The sequence below is a fragment of the Pristis pectinata genome, chromosome 2 (genome assembly GCF_009764475.1).
Source record: "Pristis pectinata isolate sPriPec2 chromosome 2, sPriPec2.1.pri, whole genome shotgun sequence".
Classification (NCBI taxonomy): domain Eukaryota; kingdom Metazoa; phylum Chordata; class Chondrichthyes; order Rhinopristiformes; family Pristidae; genus Pristis; species Pristis pectinata.
The window spans coordinates 136,631,845-136,651,464 of record NC_067406.1 but is presented as its reverse complement, the minus strand read 5'-3'; the positions used below and the strand labels follow the sequence as shown (position 1 = coordinate 136,651,464).

The 19,620-nt window shown below is 43.7% G+C and overlaps 1 protein-coding gene across 3 annotated transcripts in view; it reads right to left on the bottom strand.

Annotated features, from left to right (window-relative positions):
- The window catches only part of ccser1 (coiled-coil serine-rich protein 1), a 1,189,492-nt gene extending 1,170,614 nt beyond the window's left edge, over positions 1–18,878 (bottom strand). The window contains exon 1 of one of the 3 annotated variants that reach the window (XM_052043574.1): positions 18,696–18,878. The gene's annotated coding sequence lies outside the window, so the exon portion shown is untranslated. The remainder of the gene's footprint in view (positions 1–18,695) is intronic. The other 2 variants (XM_052043589.1, XM_052043581.1) reach the window with 2 other exon arrangements.
- Positions 18,879–19,620: the final 742 nt, after the last annotated feature.

Below are 19,620 nucleotides of genomic sequence, written 5' to 3'. Positions count from 1 at the left end.
ACAGTTATAATAGAGAACAGTGCACCTACAAACCAGCCAGCGTAATCACAATGAAAGTGTTCCATAAAAGGCAGCCTTAAGTAATTTTCATTTTAAATATAGACACCAGAATGCTTAACTCTAAGTGCAAACAAGATTTTCAATGTGTCGGAAGTCAACATTACATAAGAGACTCTGGTTTCTTTCTTGATTTTTGCCTTCCTCTCTCGTGTTCAAATCCTTTCTTGGTGCTATCCCTCTCAACCTCTAACCTTTTCTTGCCCTTAAGGTCTCCAAAATCTGATTCTTCAATTTCTTTTACTCCACTACAGACAACCGTGCCTCAAGTGCGGGGACTGGTGACCCAACTCAACCCTGAGGAGACCTGGCTCTATATATTGGGTTTGGGCCAGGAGAGGGGTGTATATTCTGCTAAAACATTCTGGTTCAGGTCAGGTCAAGTCATGCCATCTCAGCCAAGCCTTGTACTGTGTTCAGGTCAAGAAGAGCTGCTTAATATTACGGCTTGTGAATAGCATTCTTGAGATTCATATACTGTGGCAATGGGGGTGTTTGATATGAAACAATAAATACATCCTCAGGCTCAGTTAGGATTGGGTTTGAACTTTATACTCAAGCTAATCTCTATTTCAGCTGTCTCTGACTATGGTCAATCCTTGAGCTTCTCAATGTCCTTGAACTCTTAAAACAAGTCTTTTGACCGAGCAAAATACAGCAGATGCTGGAAACCTGAAATAGAAAGAGAAAATCTGAATATACTCAGCAGCTCGGACAGCATGCGTGCTGAGAGAAAGGCTTTGTCAGTTCTGACAAAAGGCTTAACTCCATTTCTCTTCTCACAAATGTTACCCAACCTCCTGTGTACTTCCAGCATTTTCTATTCACTTCCTTTTACCAAGTTTGATCCTGTTATTCAGTCCCAAATTTTATATGACAGTGCTCCACTGAACTAGCTTGGGCAATTTTAATAACGTAGAAAGACACTGTATAAACAGAAGTAGTCATGGTTTTCTGTTCAGTGGGTGAAAAAACATTGCATTTGCACATCTGTGGAGAAAAGGGAGATCTCAGAACCTCTCCTCATCCACTACATACTCTCTCTTTTCATCTCAGTACCTGCTGATTACCCATTCACTATCCACTAACCTTATACTCCCATCAAGCTCTTTCCACCTCCCTTGTCACTGACACTCACACCTCTTTCTGCTCCAATCAGCTTTCCCTTCAAGGAGAGGCTAGAGGCTCTCTCAGCATCAGCCAATCTCCCTTCCACATTCCCACCTTTCCTCCCCATCATTTTCTTCCAATAATTCACTTCCAAATATTCAGCACATCAAACACTTATTGAGCAGCTTCCCTTCTCCCTCCCTCAATCCTTTACCCCAACTGCACGCTAATAGCATTGTCTTTATTTGGATCACAAATGCAAAAAAAGTCACATTGAAGAAAATTTGCAGAGGCTGCAGGTAGGAGTTGTGGATTCATACCAGTGCTGATTCTCATACTGACTCAACATTATATTAAAAGAAAAACAGCCCTAACAAAAATGTGGCCAGTGAGAAATTAATATATATTTGCAGGTAAAGATAAAGATGTAGAAATGGGCACAAGTGCCATAAAATAAGTCACTTGCCTACTTAACTCATTTTCTTTTGATTTAGCATAAAGATGATTTAGTTAAATAGCATTTGGCAACACATATTTTTGACTTAATTCATTTTAAGCAGCAAATGTATAATAAATGGCAACCTCCATTCACAGCCAGTGTGATAATGTTTTCAATTAGAGCGGGCGTGAAGAGTATTTTATTTCAAAATCATCAGTGCATGAGGGAGCTTTGCAACTGCAGTGATGAAATACACCAGAAAATAAGTGCTTTCTCTTCCTACAACAAACAGTGAATGTGTTTTGGAACACGAGCTATTCATCAATATTGTCGAGCTCATTGTTCATCCTTACGCAAGAGCTCAGACACTATGCATTCATGTCTTGTGGTACACAGACTCAACTCACTGCTCTAAAAGGCAAGCAATTTCTGCTGTAAGATGTAGGTCCTTACACCCAACCCCCCCAACACAAGCACAAGCCCATTTCGGAGAAGATACTCCAAGCACATTAGGCTTTCCTGGTCCATTGGCTTTGCAACAGTGTCCGAATTAAAGCATCCTTTCTCCAACTAAAGCATTCATTTCATTTAGGTGGTTGCTGTTATGCCTTGTGAAGTCAAGGAGCAATATTTACAAGAGGTTTCCAATGAGGAAAAAAAAATCAATGCTGTCAAGGATACGATGGTCCTTAAAGACTGGTCAAGATATTGCAGTCAATGGTGAAGTGATGGCATTCGTCACTGTCCTCAAAGAAAAGCAACCACAAAGACCTAGCAATCTTTGTGGAGTGAACTTCCCTTAATAGGAGCCGCTGTCAGGCATCTGTTCAAACAAGCTGATCAGCCAGGTCAGGAAGCAAAAAGAACAAATCAAATTAATACTTTTAAGTACTTAACGCAGCCTGAAATCAAAGGTTTGAATATGCATGTCTAAGCTACAAGATGAAATCCATTATTCTTCAATTACTTGAGAGAATGACAACCCACATAAGCGTAACGCTTTACAGCACCAGCGACCCGGTTTCAAATCCGGCCACCGTCTGTAAGGAGTTTGTACGTTTTCCCCATGTCTGCATGGGTTTCCTCCCACATTCCAAAGACGTACGGGTTAGGAAGTTGTGGGCATACTATGTTGGTGCCAGAAGAGTGGCAACACTTGTGGGCTGCAACATAGCATGCCCACAACTTCCTAACCCGTACGTCTTTGGAATGTGGGAGGAAACCGGAGCACCAGGAAGAAACCCACGCAGACATGGGGAGAACGTACAAACTCCTTACAGACAGCAGTTGGAATTGAACCCGGGTCACTGGCGCTGTAATAGCATTAGGCTAACCGCTACATGACTGTGCATGCAAAACAAAGATTTACATTCACATTTACCAGTTTGAATTGTTTAAAAACTCACTTGCACCTTATGCAGTAAAGGGCAACAATAATTCATGAATACTTTAAATTCTTGTGTAATTATAGATCACTGAAGAACATGCTAGTGAAAGTTGCAGATCAGCACTCCCTGTAGAGGTATAGGGAACCTTTGGAAGCAATTTCTGGATTTCTGCATTTTACTGCGTACGTGGTTGCTCAAGTAGTCCGCTGTCAGTTTTACACCTTAATGGTGGCAAAATGCCTTCCATTTTTCTATCATTATAACTGTGAAATCTGAGCAATAGTTTGCAGTAAAACAGTACCCAAGCATGTATCTCAGCCACCAATGGTTAAGAATCTAAAGCATAAAGTGTAGATTATTACTCATTATCCAGAACCCCTGACAATGGCTCGTAGGAAAGTAGAAAATTTCACATTGGCACAGTAGTACGTGCTAAGCTAAAGTTGTCACCACAGGATGAAATTTGCTTTGCTTTTAACATTAATTCAGGTGTCTCAGAGCAACATTGAATGGCTAAAAATGTCAATTTTTCCATTTCTTAGCAATAAAGTTCCTGCCATAATTAATGTTCAACAACCTCTGACCATAAAATTCTTATGGATTATTACGGCCTCATAATATTTCAAAAATAATAATGGATTTTAAAGTATTGATATTTCATCAGTTGGCTTAAACATGTACACACTAGACCACCTAGTGAACCCAATCCACAAACAAGAAGCACTGAATGCTGTTCATGGCTACTGGTCAAAAGCTTTCACAGGAATTAGGGACAGGATCGTGGTATTCAGAAGAGAGATCACTTCCCAATGCCTCAGAAAAGCAGCCAACGTAATCAAAGACTGCTCCTACCCCAGGGATTCTCTCTTCTCGCCCCCACCACCCCCAATCAGGCAGAAGGTACAAAGCTTGAAAACACGTACCACTGGGCTCAAGGACAGCTTCTATCCCACTGTTATAAGACTCTTGAATGGACCTCTTATACGACAAAAATGAACTCTTATCCTCACAATCTACCTCATCATGACCCTTGCAACTTTTCCTTTGTACTACCTCAGTGTACCCACATTTTGAAATGATTTGTATGGATGGCTTGCAAAACTAAGTTTTTCCATTGTATCTCAGTACATGTGACAACAATAAACCAATTTGATTCCAGAATGCAATGTAATAAAATTCAACCAACAATTTCAATCAGAAAATATAAACTCCAAAATGGTCAAGGCCTAGAAACCTATTAAACAAAAGTAATAGAGAGAAACACACAAAAAGCTGGAGGAACTCAGCTCAGGCAGCATCCATGGAAAGAAACGGACAGTTGACATTTCGGGTCAAGACCCTTCATCTGGACTGGAAAGGAAGAAGGGAGATAGCTAGTATAAAAAGGTGGGTTGGGGAAGGGGTAGAGCAAGAGCTGGTGGGTGTTTGGTGGATCCAGGTGAGGGTGACAGGCAGGTGAGGAAAGGGGGCCTACCAAAACGTTGACTGCTCATTTCCCTCCATAGATGCTGCCTGACCTGCTGGGTTCCTCCAACATTGTGTGCGTTGGACTAGATTTCCAACATCTACAGTCTCTTGTGTCTCCAAACAAAAGTAATACTTGGCTTACTGGAACAACTTAAATCAATAGCTCAGGTCAAGTTCAAAGACTTGCCGTTATTCTCTGGGCACTGACAGAAAACCTGTTGTGTGTGAACATTTATTAAACTCACGTAATTACCATCTAGAAGCAAAGTATCTGGGAAAAAAAAACCTGCTTTAAGTCTATATCCAGGGGAATGAATTTAATATTGTGAATAGACGTTGTCAGGAGTTGCTGTAATCTGTGCAAATTTAGGACAATTTTGAATGCTAGAATCTGTAAACAAGCAGTGTTACAAAGTAGATATATTTTGCTGAATTTGGATCCCATCTCCCAACTTCACAAGAGCTTGAGATTCTGGACTTCTTGATTTGGGTTGTTTTTAAACATGCTAGTCCTACTGTTTACATTACTTCCTATTAGGCGAAACTTAACAGCAAAAATTGCAGTGATGCTTCAATCCCTGATGAGCTCGATGCCTTTTATGCACGCTTCGAAAGGGAGAATAACACTACGCCTGTGCAAATCCCCAAAGCACCTGGTGACCCTGTGATCTCTGTCTCGGAGGCTGACGTCAGAACATCCTTCAAGAGGGTGAGCCCTCACAAGGCATCAGGTCCCGATGGAGTACCTGGCAGGGTACTGAAAATCTGTGCCAATTGGTTGGAGTGTTGAAGAACATCTACAACCTCTCACTGCTGCAGTTGGAGGTTCCCAACTGCTTCAAAAGGGATTCAATCATGCTGGTGCCCAAGAAGAGCAGGGTGAGCTGCCTCAATGACTATCATCGTCACCCGGTAGCACTCACATCTACTGTGATGAAGGGCATTGAAAGATCGGTCATGGTTATAATTAACCCCCACCTGAGCAAGAACCTGGACCCGCTGCAGTTTGCCAACTGCCACAACAGGTCTACAGCAAACGCAATCTCATTGGCTCTCCACTCGGCTTTGGATCATCCAGACAACAGCAAAACATACGTCAGGCCATTGTTGATCGATTACAGCTTGGCATTGAACACCATCATCCCTTCAGTACTTATCAACAAGCTTCAAAACCTGGGCCTCTGTACCTCCCTCTGCAACTGGATCCTCGACTTCCTTATCGGGAGACCACAGTCAGTGTGGATCAGTAGTAACATCTCCTCCTCGCTGACAATCAACACAGGTGCACCTCAAGGATGCGTGCTTAGCCCACTGCTCTACTCTCTCCACACTCATGACTGTGTGGCTAGGCACAGCTCAAATACCATCTATAAATTTGCCGATGACACCACTGTTGTTGGCAGAATCTCAGATGGCGATGAGGCGGCGTACAGGAGTGAGATAGATCGGCTGGTTGAGTGGTGTCGCAACAAAAAACTTCACTCAACTGAAGACCAAGGAATTGATTGTGGACTTCAGGAAGGGGAGGCCGGGAGAACACGCAACAGTCCTCGTTGAGAGGTCAGCAGTGGAAAGGGTGAGCAACTTCAAGTTTCTGGGCGCCAACATCTCAGAGGATCTATCCCGGGCCCAACACATTGATGCAATCACGGAGAAGGCATGCCAGCGGCTCTACTTCATTAGGAGTTTGAGGAGATCTGTTATGTCACCATAGACTCTTGCAAATTTCGACAGATGTGCCATGGAGAGCATTCTGACTGGTTGCATCACAGCCTGGTACGGAGGCTCCAATGCACAGGATCACAAGAGGCTGCAGAGGGTTGTGGACTCAGCCAGCTCCATCATGGGCACAACCCTCCCCACCATCGAGGACATCTTCAAGAGGCTGTGCCTCAAGAAGGCGGCATCCATCATTAAGGACCCTCACCACCCGGGACATGCCCTCTTCATGTTACTACCATTGGGGAGGAGGTACAGGAGACCGAAGACCCACACTCAGCAATTCATGAACAGTTTCTTCCCCTGCGCCATCAGATTTCTGAATGGTCCATGAACACTACCTCATTATTCCTCTTTTGCACTATTTATTTTTGTAACTTATAGTATTTTTTTTGTCTTGCACTGTACTGCTGCCACAAAACAAATTTCATGACATACGTCAGTGATAATAAACATGATTCAGATTCTGATCATGTTTAAGAGAATTCTTATCATAGAAAAATCAGTCTTAAGCAAACAAGACACTAAAGAGTACTGAAAACGAAACTCTGGGAGATTTTTTTTCAATTCAAGTAACAAACCATAAAACAGGTGCAAACTGCCCAAGGGAAAATCTATTCAAACTTGCATAACATTTCCTGTTTAAGTGAATGGAGTAGACTTCCACAGAAAACAAAGCAACAATGGAAAGAAATCTGATTAATTCTTTTACTTTTCAGCATGTTCTTAGGTCCTGTTTTGGGACAACAACCTCCATGAATTCTCTCCTAGTTTAGGCTAACATTAAGGAACTGATCACTACAGTGCAACTGGGCAATACAAGGGGACAACTTCACAAATACCAATTTCCTTACACACAGAGAGAACTTCTGTAGGCCAATCATATGGGGCTCTCATGCATTAATTGACACAAGGAGATAAAACTTGACAGCCCTTCCAAGCCTCCATTTAGCTGCATTGCAGAGTTCAACTCTGGACATGAACTGCAGGTCTCGTTGAGCTGCTCCCTCACAGCTCCATGTATTGGGTTCAACCCTGACTTCAGGTACTGTTTGTGTGAAGCTTCCACCTTACCTCTGTGACCGTGCGCTCCAGATTCCGCCCACATCCGGAAAACTCGTGGGTTAGTCGGTTAATTAGCCAATGTAAATTGCCCCTTGTGTGTGGGTGAGTTGTAGCAATTAGAAGTTGGGGGGGTTGGGGGGTGGAACATGTGGAAAAAAGATTACAGGGAAAATTACTGAGGAATTGGATTGCTCTATGAGCCAGCACAGGCTTGATGAAATAAATGGCTTCCTCCCACATTGAAAGGAAATATGGAAATACAGAACCATTCAACTGCACTTCTTTGAACTGCACCTGAAGACACGATTTGGTCAGGAGCCAAATATTCTTTTTCTTGTTAGATGAGAAACAATGAATGAAATGGCTTCCTCTTCCATGGTTACTTTATTTTCTTTACTTTGTGCCTGCATTGCAATTGGAGCAGAGTGCACTTCATTAAAACGTGCAGCCTTAGTGTCTATTTCTGTCTTGCTTGTACACTGAGCATGTTCCACTCTTGGGCATTATGCAAGTCAAGACCAAGGGAATTTTAGTGATATTTTTGTTATCACCAAAGCAAAATATTCTTCTTTATGATTTTTCGGAAAAGATCAAAATTGTTGCAGAGATCTTTTGTTTTCCTCATTTTTAGTTGGATGCAGTGTATAGAAAGGAAGAAAGGCTTCAAATTGGGACAACATTTTCTTTGGCTTGTCACTCATTTTCTGACACTCTCCGACAAAGATGTGCAAAAATCACCAGACAAGCCACTGGTAGATTTTCCTTTGCTGCAATTTTGATTTTCCAGAAATATTACTCCACTTTTCTTGAATTTTGCCCCCTTTTGCTACCCTCAAATCATGGCTCCCTTTTCAAATCCAGAGGCACCTCTGGTTGGAACGTCAAATACCCTTTCTCCCTGTTTGGTCATCAGATGTCACCTGTGAGCCCTTGTCTGCTGCCCATTGTGTGCTCAGTCTTACCTGACCAACCAGAACATTTAGGCAAAATTTTCCTTAAGAGACTGGCATAAAGGATCCAATAACGCTTGGTGTGTACAAGGTGATAGTTTCCTATACTGTTCTGATACCTGTCTGTTTTTCTTCTAAAAATCCTCCTGAGAAGCCTTCCTGCTCCGAGTCTCCAGAGGTAAATTTCCAGCATACCCTCCTAGTCCCATAACTACAGATGTAATTCTGCACCCACTCCTGTCTTTGAACCAGGACTCACTGTAGTTGCATTGACTTAACATGCTCTGCAGCAATTAATCATCCTAATCATCTGCTTCTAACTCTGTATTCACAGTGTTCTTGATAACTACACAGCATTAACTTCTTCAGCTCTTAGCTAATTCCAAATAATCAGTCCTCTGTGGAAACAGAGCGGGAGACTCTTATTAAATTGCTTCTTGCTTAAAGATTGGGATTTTATGCTCACATCTTCCATTATTGTATTTTGAGTCACAATTACTCCCAATACCTGCTCATGTGTGCTTTTCCAAGTCATCCAATCCTCTCGGTAGCTTGAAAGCCTCGTTCATTTACCTTCACATATATGGGCTCATAGTGAAAACACATTTGCATCTGGAAATATCTACTTACAACTGTGGTTCAGTCACCAGTACCCTCACTTTAGATTCAGAAGTTACAGGTCCCACTCCATAGACTTGAGCACACAAGTTAAATCTGACCCTTCAGGGCATAAATGAGAGATTACTGCGCTGTGATCACTTTACACTAAAATAGACTTTCTTTTTGTTGTAATTGTATTCTTTCTTGTAAAAGTAGTGTATATTTTTTGTTCAATTTGTGTTTTCTTGTGAATGCTGCTTAGCTGATGCTCTGTGCCTGTGATGCTGCTGCAAGTAAGTTTTTCATTGCACCTGTGTGTACATGTACTTGTGCATCTGACAATACACTTGACTTTGACAGTTTTACTTCTTGACTGAAAGACTTGTCTAAGGTTGTCTTTGCTCTCACATCTGAAGGGAGTACATTCTAATGACACAGTTTTGAAGAACAGTAGGGAAGTTAGCCCAGCGCTCAACAATATTTATTCTTTCATCAAAATCACCAAAGCAGATTATCCAATTATTAAAACCTTGTTGTTTCTGGGAGCTTACAGTGTAGAAATTGGCAGCCTCATTGCCAATATTACATCAGTGACTGCCCTTCAAAACCTCTACTGGTTTTAAAATTCATTACGCCTTCCTGAAGTGATGAAAGATGCTGTGCAAATGCACTGTTAGAAGACTAAGGGTGTGGTTTACAAGGGTCATTGTGGGGAAGGTGGGGTTAGTGGAGTGGTGTGAACCCAAGGGAGGGCAAAATGCAAAAGTGTCAGGGTATCAAAAGATATTGGTGGACAAGAAGCCAATGGCAGACAGAAAGACCTTCTAATATGGTGTCTTTCATGAATCCATGACCCCATAAATGTTTTGCAGTTTATGAAGTGCAGTCACCCTTGTGCTGCAGAGCAAAAAGAACCCCCAGAAAATGCTGAAGATGCTCATCTATGGAGAAAAATGCAGAGCCAATGTTCCAGATCAATTGCTTTGGTCAGAACTAAGGTTTTAACTGTTTCTCTCTCCACAGATGCTGCCTGACCTACTGAGCATTTCCAGGATTTTAGCTTCGATTTCTAAATTTCCAGCATCTGCAGTTCTTTTTTGCTTTCATATTACTCTTGTACTGCACAGGATGCAGTAGCCAACTCACACAAATGATCATGACCAGATACTCTGCACTTTGATGCTGCATTAAGGACCTACATTAGTTAGATCAATGACAACCACCCTGCTACAGGAAACTTAATATACACCCAAGTGAGAAGACATGTTCAAAGTTGCATTCAAAAGATAGTGCATTAGGGTGTCTGCCTGGATTTCACAACTCATTATAGGACAGCAAATAAGAGGATAATTAGGGCTTGGATGACTTCCTAGCTTCAGACATCAGGATGGGCCTGTGAATCAGACCACTGGGAGAAAAAGAGAGTTTGATAATAACTGGAGTTGTGGAATGTGCAGAGGCATTGAGGATGTGGAAGTTGGCGGACTTTGCTGATGCTTCCAATGAAGACAGCCCCAAATGTACTCACAGTCATATAGTGGTTAAGTTAGAAATCCAGCATCCAGAGGTACAGTGGAGAAACAAGAGACAGCAGATGCTGGAATCTGAAGCCACACACAAGAAGCTTGAGGAACTCAGCTGGTCAGGCAGCATCCGGAGGGAAATGGATAGTTAACGCTTTGGGTCAAGACCCTTCATCAGGACTGGACCCTTCCTTCTTCCAGTCCAGATGAAGGGTCTTGACCAGAAAAATCAACTGTCCATTTCCCTCCATAGATCCAGCGATACAAGTTTGAAACCCACCATGGCAACTGGGGAATTTAAGTTCATGCAATTAAATAAATCTGAAATTAAAGAGCTGGTACCATTATACTCATACTGAAACTACTGAACTATGGTGAAAAAAATCTGGTTCACAAACATTTTTCAGGGAAGTCAGTCTGATATATATGACTTCAAACCAACTAATGTAGCTGATTCATTTTTGCCTTTGTTCAGAGGCAATTAGTAATGAACAATAAATGGTAACCTTCCTAGTTACATCCGTCATGCATGAACAGCTAAGTATCTATCGTATTGGTTTATTATTGTCACTTGTACTGAGGTACAGTGAAAAACTTGTCTTACATACTGATCTTACAGGTCAATTCATTACACAGTGCAGTTACATTAAGTTAGTACAGAGTGCATTGATGTAGTACAGGTAAAAAAAACAATAACAGTACAGAGTAAAGTGTCACAGCTACAGAGAAAGTGCAGTGCAATAAGGTGCAAGGTCACAACAAGGTAGATCGTCAGGTCATGAGGTCATAGGTCTTAGTCCATCTCATTGTATAAGGGAACTGTTCAATAGTCTTAGCACTGTGGGGTAGAAGCTGTCCTTAAGTCTGGTGGTACGTGCCCTCAGACTCCTGTATCTTCTACCCGATGGAAGAGTAGAGAAGAGAGAATGTCCCGGGTGGGTGGGGTCTTCGATTATGCTGGCTGCTACGTCTGCTTTTGTTAATAACCATTCTGCCAATCTTGCTGCAGTGACTTAGCTGGTACTTATGATAACTTCAGAAAATAATCATGTATTTTGCTTCCCAATACTTATGATTAACCTTAAATTCACCTTCAACTAATTCATAACTTTCATCTGCCAGACTTCATTGGCATCAATTGTTTTGGTTTTAATTATAATTGCAGTTTGTTGTTGATTCACTTGGGTTTCAATGTACATGTCAGGGACACAATATTGAGATTCAAACTAAGCCAACTGAAAGTGAAGTCAGAAAATAAAATCTTTGTAACAGCTTTCATTGAATTAACACCTGAACATCCTCGGACATCTCACGGGAGAGTTAGCAAACAGAATTTGATTGGAAACTACCTGATAGAGATAACCAAAAGTTTGGTCAGAATCAGGTTTGAAGCAGCATAAAGGGGGAGGAGAGAGGTATGGGGGGATGTGATGTCAAAGTTCAAGGCATTTAAAAGTGAAGCCATAGCTGTCAATAGAATAAATAAGTTAGAGGTCTCCATGCAAGGAGACCAGAACTGAAGAGAGCAGATATCTCGGGAGTAGGAAGAAAGCCATTGTAGGTGATGCTTCTGCTACAATTGAACAGATAAGGGAATAGGTGAGTGCTGTCACTTCTAAAAGGAAAAGCATGGAAAGGGTTTGGAGAATGGTGGTGTGTTTAACATTGTCAAAGGTTGCTTAAGAGTCAAATGACCAAATAAGGCTGTTCTGAGAGACAAGGTGATTCAAATGGATCATTAGCTTTTTTTAACCTAGCTAACAGCATACCAGCAGTTTACACATTTTAAAAATAAAATTAAATCAATAGAATAGAAATCTGTGCATGACAAACAATCAAAGCAGCCACATCAATACTTCAGTAGATTAAGATCAAGCACTTACTCCTAAAAATCCTGCAAAATAATTGTAAAAGATGAGTCAGTGAGTGATAGAATTTTGCAAATGCTGAAATCAGAGGAGGGGATTCTATAAAGCCAATCACAAACGAGTTCAACATTACTCCAATATTGGGATTAGCTGACAATCATTAGGGTGGAGTAATTGAAAAATTGGCATTGGCTGCATAACTCTATGGATCCACACACGTCCTCATGTTGACTGATTAATACTCATCCAGAACCAATTCTGACTCCCTTCCCTATTGGAAGCGAATATTGTGTCCATAAGACCAGAAGAAATAGGAAAAGTAGGCCATTTGACTTCTCAAATCTGCTTCACCTGGATTCAATTTTCCTTGTTCACTTTCCTTCCTTATCCCCGTAACCCTTGATTCCCTCACAGATAAATTCTATCCATCTTAGCTTTGCTTATGTTCAATGATTCAGCCTTCACAACTTTCCCAAAGACTTGCAACATTTTGCAAGAAGATATTTTTCTTCATCTCAGTCTTAAATGGGTGCCTCTACCTGAGACCATACTACTCAGCCTTAGACTCTCCCTACAACCCCATAACCCTCAATCTTTCAAATATTTATCTCTCTCCTCCTTCAATGTATCTAATGATCTGGCCTCACCACCCTTGGGGGCAGAGAATGCCAGAGATTCACTACCCTTGGACAGAAGGTATTGATTTATTATTGCCACTTGTACCGAGGTACATTGAAAAACTTGTCTTGCATACTGTTTGTACAGATCAATTCATTACACAGTGCATTGAGGTAGTGCAGGGCAAAAACAATAACAGAATATTAAGTGTCACAGCTACAGGGAAGTGCATTGCAGGTAGACAATAAGGTGCAAGGTCATAACAAGGTAGATTGTGAGGCCAAGAGTCCATCTCATTGTATAAGGGAACCATTCAATAGTCTTATCACAGTGGGACAGAAGCTGTCCTTGAGCCTGGTGGTGTGTGCCCTCAGGCTCCTTTATCTTCTACCTGATGGGAGAGGAGAGAAGAGAGAATGACCCAGGTGGGTGGGGTCTTTGATGATGCTGGCTGCTTCACCAAGGCAGCGAGGTGTAGACAGAGTCCATGGAGAGGAGGCTGGTTTCTGTGATGTGCTGGGCTGTGTCCACACATCTCTGCAGTTTCTTGTGGTCCCAGGCAGAGCAGTTGCCGTACCAAGCCACGATACATCCACACCTCCGTTTTAAATGACTGGCCCTTAATTTGTATCTATGTCCCCTTGTTCGAGACTCTCCCAATAGTGAGAGCATCTCATTATCTACCCTGTCCAGCCTCCTCAGAATCTTATGTGTTTCAATCCCATCATCTCTCATTCTTCTAAGTTCCATTGAATACAGACCCAACCTGGTCAGCTTTTTGCCCCATAAGACAATCCCTCCGTCCCCAGGATTGTCCTACTTGTGAAACTTCTCTGAACACTTGCAATGAAATAATATCTTTCATTGAATAAGGAGAACCAAAATTCTTCTCGGTACTCTCGATGTGGTTTCATTTGTTCCTTGTACACTTGCACAAGTACTTCCCTACTTTAATACTCCAACCCCCTTCAAGTAAAAGCCAACATTCCACTGGCCATCCCGATTACATGATGCACCTTTCCAAGTACCTGCTGACTCTCTGTGCGTCATGTATGAGGATTCCCAAATCACTTTGTGCAACTGTTCGCACAGTCTTTCACCATTCAAGTAGAGTCATACAGCACGGAAACAGGCCCTTCAGCCCAACTGGTCCATGTTGACCAAAATGCACCATCCAAGCTAGTCCTAATTGGCCCAGAACCTTCTAAACCATGTACCCGTCCAACTGTCCATTAAAAGTTGTTATTGTACCTGCATAATAATCTTATCCAACTGGGCTGCTTCCTTCAATAATGTTATTGTACCTGCAGAATAAAACAATAATGTTTTACACAAGAGATTCTGTAGATGCTGGAATCTGGAGCAACCCACACAAAATGCTGGAGGAACTCAGCTGGTCAGGCAGCATCTACGGAGGGAAATAAACAGTCGATGTTTCAGGTCGAGACCCTTCATCAGGACTGGTAAGGAAGAGGGCAGAAGCCAGAATATGAAGGTGGGGGGAGGGGGAGGAGCACAGGCTGGCAGGTGATAGGTGAGTTCAGGTGAGAGGGGGTAAACGTAGGTGAGTTGGGAAGGCAGGGGAGAAGCAAGAAGCTGTGAGGTGATAGGTGGAAGAGGCAAAGAGCTGAAGGAGGAGGAATCCGGTAGGAGGGGGCAGTGGACCCTGGAATAAAGGGAAGGAGGTGGGGAATAGATGGGCAGGTCATGAGGCTGGGGGAAGGGGAAAGAGAAGAGGGCCACAGGAATGAGGGAAGACAAGGGGGGCAAAAGGGGGTAGGAGAGAGGAGGGGGTACCAGAAATTAGAGAAATCCATGTGGAGGCCATCGGGTTGGAGACTACCAAGGCGGAATATGAGGTGTTGTTCCTCCAACCTACATCTGGCCTCTTACCTGTCCCCTCAACTCACCTATCACCTGCCTGCATGTGCTCCTCCCCCACCTTCTGATTCTGGCTTTCCAGTCCTGAAGGGTCTCGATCCAAAACCTCGACTGTTTATTTCCCTCCATAGATACTGCCTGACCTGCTGAGTTCCTCCAGCATTTTGTGTATAATAATGTTTTATTATCCTTCGGTTGATCCTGAACCTTTTTGTTCTGGTGAGATGAAAAAGAACTCCCCTCCCCCAAGTCTTGACCTGTTCAATTATCAGTCTTCGCTCACTCGTTCAGCTGTCTTTGGAGGTGTTCAACCAGTGTCAGCGACAAGCAAGAGGTCAAGAGAGCAAACTGACCAGTGTAACCTGAGCGTGCTTCGGCGTAAGCCCATTTAACAAAATGGTTTCAAGTGTGCACATCATTTCCATCAGAATATATGCAAAATTAAAATTATATCACGACCACCCCTGTGCAGAATACCACCCCCCCCCCCCCCCCACCCAGCCTCCGCTGAGAACTTGGTAGGGGCTGGGACCCCCGAGAGGCGCCAAGTAGAGGCTTCGAGTCCGGGTCCGCTCCAGTTCTCGGGACCCAGACATCACTAATCCTATGCGCTGGCCGGTATAGCAATCCAGGAAAACACGAGAGCTTAAATAACTGCAGTAGTAACCAACTCCACCGTCCCGTTCGCAGAAGAGACGCAATTTTCCCTCCCATCTCCCCGGCGACCCCTGACATCTCGTCTTGTTACTTGCCTCCGGCTCCTTGACACGTCCTTTCCCCGACTGCACCCTCCTGCTCTCGGACAACCCGGCCAGGCTTCAGCCGAATAAAGCAAGTGTTTGGAGCTCCTTGCGTTGGGTGGTGGCCAACAACGCCTGCCCGTGCAAGGTGAACGGGTGGGTTCACAAGCCGGGCAGACGTGTTCTCGCTGTCAAAGGACTGGTTCTCTTTAATAGTTCAACCTCGCCCTTCCTAAGAATTAGATGAACGTTCCTCCACCGGTCTTCACAAATCACTAATCACTTTAAAAGAAAAGTCATTTCAAACCTTAAAATACATTTCACAATGGGACAGACTGAACATTTTTAAAATGCAGATGCTGGAAATTTGAAATAAAAGCAAAAAAAAAGTTGGAACTATTCAGTGGGCAGTGTGAAAGGGGTCCCCACTCCTGTTTCTCTTTCCCTTGTGGAATGGTTTCTGAAACCCCCTCCCCTTAATATCAGAGCAACGTGAAAGGACTGGCAGATTACAGGGGGTCTGGGCCCACTGGAAGTTTGCAAAGCTCCACCCACTACTTCTACAGCAGTGCTTCACTGGAGGACGTGGCTTTAGGGTGAAAGGGGAAAGGTTTACGGGGAACATTAGGGGGAACTTCTTCACTCGGAGAGTGGTGGGAGTGTGGAATGAGCTGCCATCTGATGTGGTAAATGCGGGCTCACTCTTAAGTTTTAAGAATAAATTGGATAGATATGTGGATGGGAGAGGTCTGGAGGGTTATGGACTAGGTGCAGGTCAATGGAACTAGTGGAATAAAGTTTCAGCACAGACTAGAAGGGACGAATGGCCTGTTTTCTGTGCTGTAGTGTTCTACGGACGGGGACCACCTATGATTTGGGAATGTAACCACTTTTCAGGTGCGTAACCGTCTGCAAAACCCCTGATGGGTGACTGTGCTTCCCATGGACTGTTGGCTTCACACGCCCACTGACCGCAGTATTCCCCCCCCCCCCTTTTCTAAAATAGTCCTGTAAGTGAATCCAGGAAGTGCAGCACACCACCCACCCTGGACATTTTCCCCTCTCCCCCCTCCCACCAGAAGATACAAAAGCCTGAAAGCACCTACCACCAGGCTCAAGGACAGCTTCTATCCCACTGTTGTAAGACTATTGAACGGTCCCCTTGAACGATAAAATGAACTCTTGACCTCACAATCTACCTCATTATGGTCTTGCACCTTATTGTCTGTCTGCAATGCACTTTATCTGTAACACGTTATCCTACATTCTGTTATTGCTTTTCCCTTGTACTACCTCAGTGCAATTATGTGATGAAATGATCTGTATGGATGGTATGCAAAACAAAGCTTTTCTCTGCACCTTGGTATATGTGACAATAATAAACCAATTTACCAACACCAGCACTGCAACAGTCCAACACAAACACCCAAGGTAAGGTCCTGTGTTTCCCGGCCACAATGATCTTCGATACCAATGACACGCCACTCACAACTTTGCAGGTGGAAGAAGCGGAACTTTGCCGCTCTGTATGTTCTTTGCTCAAAGCACATTACCAGAACCCTCAGGAAATCCAGTCGTTCCAGACACCGACCTCAGCACCAACCAAACTACACGACGTTAGCTCAACACTACGCTTGCTCCTCGCCCAAAGTTAAAGCAGTCTTGGCTGCGAAGAATCATAATGTAGAGTTCTGACGATACCCAACACAACCCAGCAACAGCATCAGCCTAGTCGTGGAGTGGACCCAGGTATCTCTTCATAGTATCAGCAATGGTGACCTTGACTGTGTGACAATCCATCTGGTTCGGCAACAACTCAGGGAGGGAGATCTGCCTTGCTGACCCGGTCTGGCCCAGATGTGACCAAGATCGGAGCCACCTGGTTAACTCATTCGGGTGTGATCTCTCAAGCCTCTGGTTTGTACCAAAGCGCCCTGCACTGTGGATGTACCTTAACCACAAGGGATGGACCCAGACAAGACAACAGCTCCCCACTGCCCTCTCCCAGGAACGGGCAATAAATCCCTTGCGTGCCAGTGTCGCTGGAGAATGTTTCGCAAGTTAACACACACCAAGCTACCTCGAGGCCTCCAAAAACCCGAAGTCCCCAAGATCAGGTCTGACAGGTGACTGGAAGCTGCTCAACTGTACACTGTGTCTACTTTGATCGTTGTAACATCTTCCAAAAACACGTAACGTCCCCTGACCCCCCTCTCGGGACCGACCGTTACAGCTTGCAGAACGTCTCGCCACACAATGCAGAAGCTCCAATGTTTATGTGTTTGGTGTTAAAGTTTGTCCATTGAACTGAAGAGAATACCAGTCTATCTCTCAGTTACCCAGAAGTACCGGGACGGCTGGCTCTTAACTTTATGGAGTCCTCAACATGAGATTCTTCGCACGACTGGGAGCTGCAGCCCTACTGAGCATTAAATTGGAGGCTGCTGGACTGTAAACAGTCAACATTCCAGAAATCAATCAGACACATGTTGAGTTCAGGAAACTACATCCGACCAGATACTACGAGCAAATGTCTGGTGGGTTTAAACGCACTGTTGATTTCGTTGGCTGTAAAATTACATGTTGTGGGTGCTGAGTAAACGCAACGTATCCCATCCACTCGTGATAGAAGCCTCGCTGGGAGGAAGGAGGAAAAAACTGACTTCTCCGTTTAATAGAAGTGTCCAGACTTCAACTTTCAATAACATTTTTTTGAAAAGCCCTTAAATGTTTTCTCATCCAAATGTAACCCCACTGACATTCGGAGGTGCAAGGTTCATCAACAGCCTGAAATGGGACATTGCTGGAAAAGCGGTGCGTTTGTTATCCGGGCTCCCTGTGGTTACAGGGTTGGTAACAAAAGGGATATTAAACAATATTAAACCCGATATAACCATGCTACCGTTTCTGTCTGAATGTGCCTGCGTGTGCTATGGAGTCCCGCGCTTGCGCTCTGGTCCCAGACAGGACGCAATGGGAATTCATGGCTCCGGCTACAGAGTGTGTTGGAATATTATCCTGAACATTCAACGCGAACAGCCCGTGGCAGAGCCACGGCGAGAGGAGCTTGCACCTCCGCTGGCTCCTGCCTCCCCGTCTGGTTGGAAGGGGAAGGGAGGCGAGTCGGTTGTGGCAGCAACTGGGCCCTGTCAGTGTTTCAGATAAACACTCAGATACAGTGTGCCTCTGCGCCACCTGACACTTTCAGAGCAAACGCTCGCAGCAAGCAAAGGAGAGAGACAGAAACATGCTGTGAATTTCTCCTCTTACCTGGGGTGTCAGCTTAAGCCCGCTGGTCGTTGTCCGCCTCTGGACTCAGGTAGATGGGATCCATTGGAGCCGGCGCCGAGAGTGGGAAGTATTTTTTTTAAATGGACGGATTTAAAGGTGAATGCCCAGTTCTTTGTACCTCGCTGACTGGCTGCAGCCTCCGCCTCCTCCTCTTCCGTGTACATTCAGTCACTGACGTGCCCGGCGTAGCCCGAGTGCACAGCGCTCCTCCCGGGTCCTAGAGGAATCCAAGCAATTTGCACACCTATCTGAGATGTACTCCCACAGACAGTCGCAGTAATAAACACCGAGGCAGACAGGAACACACACACACACACACACGTACAACATACAAGATGTACACAAACAAAATACATATATACACATAAAAGCATAGACACACAAAATTGCTTACAAACATAGATGCACACATATACACGGATGCAAGTTCACGCAGACAGATATACACACACATAAACCCACATACACTATACGCATACACACAGTCTATACACACACTCTACACATACACTAAACATACATTCAACATATACGCACACACACATAAGATAAGATTTCTTTATTAGTCACATGTAGATCGAAAAACACAGTGAAATGCATCTGTCTATCTATCTACACACACACACACACACATACACACAAATACAAAGCAAACAGCTTCTTTACACCCCTAATATTCTTAAGAACTTGTCTTAAGAGCAGAGAATGACATAGCATTGTATCTGAGACTGAATGTAGGAAGGGGTGTGGGGTGAAGATGGGGGTCATGATAAACAGTGTCCCTGTCTGTCTTTGTTGGGTCTTCTCTTTCATATGTAATCATCCTTAAGATTACAAAGATTGTCACAACAAAACTGAAAGTGAAATCAAGGCAGAGTGAGAAACAAAGCAAGCAAGATTGGAA